The following is a 6,282-nucleotide window of genomic DNA, read 5'->3' as shown; positions in this document are numbered from 1 at the left end:
TTCACATTCTCCCGTGCAACGCGGCTGCTAGTCCGCCATTCATGCAAAATCTTAAGGTCTTAGCTCATGTCCAAGGAACCAAGTAAGGCTAAGAAGTCAATAATCGATAACTAAAACTTGAATTGTACTGCTTCTTACTGGCTATTATATCAACTTAGGGGCTTCTTCTGTGTTCTCCTATGGTGCTTTTAGCGTCTTCGCATACCGGAGCTACCGAGCGAGGTGGCGCAGTGGTTAGCGCACTGGACTCGCATTCGGGAGGACGACGGTTCAATCCCGTCTCCGGCCATCCTGATTTAGGATTTCCGTGACTTCCATAAATCGCTTCGGCAAATGCCGGGATGGTTGCTTTGAAAGGGCACGGTCGATTTCCTTCCCCATCCTTCCCTCGCCCGAGCATGCGCTCTATCTCTAATGACCTCGCTGTCGACGGGACGTTAAACGCTAATATACTACTATACCGCAGCACGCGACATAGCTTTTCAGACAATAAATGTAACCGTTTAAAAGAGAATTGCAGCCAATGTGGCGATCTGGCTTTAAGTCGATTCGATAACAAATGACGAAAGGGGGCGGATTTCTCAGGTTTTTACTACATATGAACACTTTTCACATTCTCCCGTGCAACGCAGCCGCTAGTCCTCCTTTCATGCAAAATCGTAAAGTCCTAGCTCATGTCTAAGGCACCAAAGAAGGGTAAAAAGTCAATAATCGATAACTAAAACTTGAATTGCACTGCTTTTTACTGCCTATTACATCAACTTACAAGCTTCTTCTGTGTTCTCCTATGGTGCTTTTAGTGTCTATGCATACCGCAGCACGTGACATAGCTTTGCAGACGATTAATGTAACCGTTTCAGAGAGAATAGCGGCCAATGTGACGATCCCTTTATGTCGATTCGATAACAAATGACGGAAACGGACGGGTTTCTCAGGTTTTTCTACATATGAACACCTTTCGCATTCTTCCGTGCAACGCATCTACTAGTCCTCCTTTCATGCAAAATCTTAAGGTCCTAGCTCATGTCCAAGGCACCAAAGCCGGCTAAAAAGTCGATAATCGATAACTAAAACTTGAATTGTACTGCTTCTTACTGCCTATTACATCAACTTAGAAACTTGTTCTGTGTCCTACTATGGTGCTTTTGGTGTCTCCGCATACCGCAGCACGCGACATAGCTTTGCAGACGATAAATGTAACTGTTCCAGAGAGAAGAGCGGCGTCCAATGTGACGATCATTCTTTAAGTCTATTCGATAACGAATGCCGAAAACGGACGGATATCTCAGGTTTTTACTACATATGAACACTCTTCACATTCTCCCGTGCAACGCGGCTGCTAGTACTCTTTTCACGCAAAATCTTAAGGTCCTAGCTCATGTCCAAGGCAACAAGGGAGGCTAAAAAGTCAATAATCGATAACTAAAACTTGAATTGTACTGCTTCTTACAGGCTATTACATCAACTACTGTGGTGCTTTTAGTGTCTCCGCATACCGCAGCACGCGACATAGATTTGCAGACGACGAATGTAGCCGTTTCAGAGAGAATAGCGGCAAATGTGGCGATCTAACTTTTACTCGATTCGAGAACAAATGACGAGAACGGACGGGTTTCTGAGGTTTTTTCTACATATGAACACTTTTTACATTCTCCCGAGCAACGCACCTGCTAATCCTCCTTTCATGTGAAATCTTAAGGTCCTAGCTCATGTCCAAGTCACCAAAGAAGGATAAAAAGTCGATAATCGATGACTAAAACTTGAATTGTACTGCTTCTTACTGGCTATTATATCAACTTAGAGCTTCTTCTGTGTTCTCCTATGGTGCTTTTAGCGTCTTCACATACCGCAGCTACCGAGCGAGGTGGCAGAGTGGTTAGCACACTGGACTCGCATTCGGGAGGACGATGGTTCAATCCCGTCTCCGGCCATCCTGATTTAGGATTTCCGTGATTTCCCTAAATCGCTTCAGGCAAATGCCGGGATGGTTCCGTTGAAAGGGCACGGTCGATTTCCTTCCCCATCCTTCCCTCGCCCAAGCTTGAGCTCCATCTCTATTGACCTCGCTGTCGACGGGACGTTAAACGCTAATATACTACTATACCGCAGCACGCGACATAGCTTTTCAGACAATAAATGTAACCGTTTCAAAGAGAATTGCAGCCAATATGGCGATCTGGCTTTAAGTCGATTCGATAACAAATGACGAAAGGGGGCGGATTTCTCAGGTTTTTACTACATATGAACACTTTTCACATTCTCCCGTGCAACGCAGCCGCTAGTCCTCCTTTCATGCAAAATCGTAAAGTCCTAGCTCATGTCTAAGGCACCAAAGAAGCGTAAAAAGTCAATAATCGATAACTAAAACTTGAATTGCACTGCTTCTTACTGCCTATTACATCAACTTACAAGCTTCTTCTGTGTTCTCCTATGGTGCTTTTAGTGTCTATGCATACCGCAGCACGTGACATAGCTTTGCAGACGATTAATGTAACCGTTTCAGAGAGAATAGCGGCCAATGTGACGATCCCTTTATGTCGATTCGATAACAAATGACGGAAACGGACGGATTTCTCAGGTTTTTCTACATATGAACACCTTTCACATTCTTCCGTGCAACGCATCTGCTAGTCCTCCATTCATGCAAAATCTTAAGGTCCTAGCTCATGTCCAAGGCACCAAAGCCGGCTAAAAAGTCAATAATCGATAACTAAAACTTGAATTCTACTGCTTCTTACTTGCTTTTACATCAACTTGGAAGCTTCTGCTGTGTTCTACTATGGTGCATATAACGTCTCCGCATACCGTAGCACGCGACATAACTTTGCAGACGATAAATGTAACTGTTTGAGAGAGAATAGCGGTCAATGTGACGATCTGGCTTTAAGTCTATTCGATAATAAATGAGGAAAACGGACGGATTTCTTAGGTTTTTACTACATATGAACATTTTTCACATTCTCCCGTGCAACGCGTCTGCTAGTCCTCCTTCCATTCAAAATCTTAAGGTCCTATCTCATGTCCAAGGCACCAAAGCCGGCTAATAAGTCAATAATCGATAGCTAAAACTTGAATTTTACTGATTCTTACTGGCTATTACATCAACTTAGAAGTTTCTTCTTTGATCTACTATGACGCTTTTAGTGTCTCCGCATACCGCAGAACGCGACATAGCTTTGCAGACTATAAATGTAACCGTTTCAGAGAGAAGAACGGTCAATGTGAAGATCTGTCTTTACGTCGATTCGATAACAAAGGAGGAAAACGGACGGATTTTTCAGGTTTTTACTACATATGAACACTTTTCACATTCTCCCGTGCAACGCAGCCGCTAGTCCTCCTTTCATGCAAAATCGTAAAGTCCTAGCTCATGTCTAAGGCACCAAAGAAGGGTAAAAAGTCAATAATCGATAACTAAAACTTGAATTGCACTGCTTCTTACTGCCTATTACATCAACTTACAAGCTTCTTCTGTGTTATCCTATGGTGCTTTTAGTGTCTATGCATACCGCAGCACGTGACATAGCTTTGCAGACGATTAATGTAACCGTTTCAGAGAGAATAGCGGCCAATGTGACGATCCCTTTATGTCGATTCGATAACAAATGACGGAAACGGACGGGTTTCTCAGGTTTTTCTACATATGAACACCTTTCCATTCTTCCGTGCAACGCGGCTGCTAGTCCTCCTTTCATGCAATATCTTAAGGTCTTAGCTCATGTCCAAGGCAACAAAGCCTGCTAAAAAGTCTATAATCGATTACTATAACTTGAGTAGTACTGCTTCTTACTGGCTGTTACATCAAATTAGAAGCTTCTTCTGTGTTCTCCTACGGTGCTTTTAGTGTCTTCGCATACCGCAGCACGCGACATAGCTTTTCAGACAATAAATGTAACCGTTTCAAAGAGAATTGCGGCCAATGTGGCGATCTGGCTTTAAGTCGATTCGATAACAAATGACGAGAACGCACGGATTTGTCAGGTTTTTAGTACATATCAACACTTTTCACATTTTCCCGTGCAACGCAGCTGCTAGTCCTCCTTTCATGCAAAATGTTAAGGTCCTAGCTCATGTACAAAAGCACCAAAGAAAGGTAAAAAGTCAATAATCGATAACTAAAAGTCGAATTGTACTGCTTCTTACTGGCTATTAGATCAACTTAGAAGCTTCTTCTGTGTTCTACTGTGGTGCTTCTAGTCTCTCCGCATACCGTAGCACGTGACATAGCATTGCAGACGATAAATGTAACCGTTTCAGAAAGAAGAGCGGACAATGTGACGATCTGGTTTTAAGTCGATTCGATATCAAATGACGAATACGGACGGATTTCTCTGGTTTTTACTACATATGAACACTTTTCACAATCTGACGTGCAACGCGGCTAATAGTCCTCCTTTCATGCAAAATCTTAAGTTCCTATCTCATGTCCAAATTCACCAAAGAAGGGTGTCGATGAAAACACAGAAATTGCATCGCGATTGAATACAACAGGCACCATGCGGACTTTTCCCCATGGGAGTAATGTCTCAAACTCTCCACGCTTTGATCGTTCCCTGGCAGACCAACAGTAGTTTCCGAAGCACATCTGGAGGCAGTTTGTAATCTGTGGACCTTCAGAGTGTTGATGAAACACAGAAGTTGCACCGAGATGGAATACAACATTCACCATGCGGACTTTTCTCCTTGGGAGTAATGTCTCAAACTGTCTACACTTTGATCGATTCCTTGGAGACCAGTAGTGGTTCGTGAAGCACATCTGGAGGCAGTTTGTAATTGTGGACCTTCAGAGTGTTGATGGATCACAGAAATTATATCGAGATTGAATACAACAGGCACCATGCGGAATTTTCACAATAGGACTAATGTCTCAAACTGTCTACGCTTTGATCGTTCCCTGGAAGACCAGTAGCAGATTCCGAAGCACATCTGCAGGAACTCTGTAATCTGTGGACCTTCCCTTCAGAGTGTTGTTGAAATATTAAAATTGCATCGGGATTGAATACAACAGGCACCATGAGGACTTTTCTCCATGCGAGTAATGTCTCTAACTGTCTACGCTTTGATCGTTCCCTGGAAGACCAGTAGTAGTTTCCGAAGCACATTTGGAGGCATTCTGTACTCAGTGGAGCTTCAGAGTGTTGATGAAACATAGAAATTGCATCGTGATGGAATACAATATTCACCTTGCGGACTTTTCTGGATGGGGGTAATGTCTCAAACTGGCTACGCTTTGATCATTCCCTGGAAGACCAGTAGTTGTTTACAAAGCACAACTGGAGGCATTCAGTATTCTTTGGACCTTCAGAGTGTTGATGAAACACAGATATTGCATCGGGATTGAATACAACATGCCTCATGCGGACTTTTCTCCATGGCAGTAATGTCTCAAATTGTCTACGCTTTGATCGTTCCCTGGAAGAACAATAGTAGTTTCCCAAGCATATCTGGAGGCTGTTTGTAATCTGTGGAACTTCAGAGTGTTGATGAAACACAGAAATTGCATCGTGATTGAATACAGCATTCACCATGCGAACTTTTTTCTATGGGAGTAAGGTCTCAAACTGTCTACGCTTTTATCGTTCCCTGGAAGACCAGTAGTAGTTTCCGAAGCATATCTGGAAGCTTTGTGTAATCTGTGGACCTTCAGTGTGTTGATGGAACACAGAAATTGCATCGGGATTGAATACAACAGGCACCATGCGGACGTTTCTCCATTGGAGTAATTTCTTAAACTGTCTACGCTTAGATTGTTCCCTGGAAGACCAGTAGTACTTTCTGAAGCCCATCTCAAGTCATTCTATAGTCTGTGGAACTTCAGAGTGTTCGTGAAACACAGAAATTGCATCGGGATTGAATACAACAGGCACCATGCGGACTTGTCTTCATGGGAGTAATGTCTCAAACTGTGTACGCTTTGATCGTTTCCTGGAAGAACAATAGTAGTTTCCCAAGCATACGTAATGGATAACAACATTCACCACGTGGACTTTTCTCCATGGGAGTAATGTCTCGAAGTGTCTACGCTTTGATCGTTCCCTGGAAGACCAGTGGTAGTTTCCGAAGCACTTCTGGAGGAATTCTGTAATCTGTGCAACATCAGAGTGTTCATGAAACACAGAAATTGCATCGGGATTGAATACAACAGGCTATATGCAGACGTTTCTCTATGGGAGTAATGTCTCAATCTGTCTACGTTTACATCGTTCCCTGGAAGACAAGTAGTAGCTTTCGAAGCACATCTAGAGGCATCCTGTAATCTGTGGACTTTCAGAGTGTTGATGA

General features: G+C 43.2%; 1 non-coding gene across 1 annotated transcript; it reads left to right on the top strand.

Annotated features, from left to right (window-relative positions):
• Positions 1–216: 216 nt before the first annotated feature.
• Positions 217–289, top strand: Trnaa-cgc (transfer RNA alanine (anticodon CGC)). The gene has a single exon. It is a non-coding gene; the product is annotated as a tRNA-Ala (tRNA).
• The last annotated feature ends 5,993 nt before the right edge of the window (positions 290–6,282 follow it).

The sequence above is a fragment of the Schistocerca gregaria genome, unplaced genomic scaffold (assembly GCF_023897955.1).
Source record: "Schistocerca gregaria isolate iqSchGreg1 unplaced genomic scaffold, iqSchGreg1.2 ptg000097l, whole genome shotgun sequence".
Classification (NCBI taxonomy): domain Eukaryota; kingdom Metazoa; phylum Arthropoda; class Insecta; order Orthoptera; family Acrididae; genus Schistocerca; species Schistocerca gregaria.
This window is presented reverse-complemented; position numbering and strand designations above follow the sequence as displayed.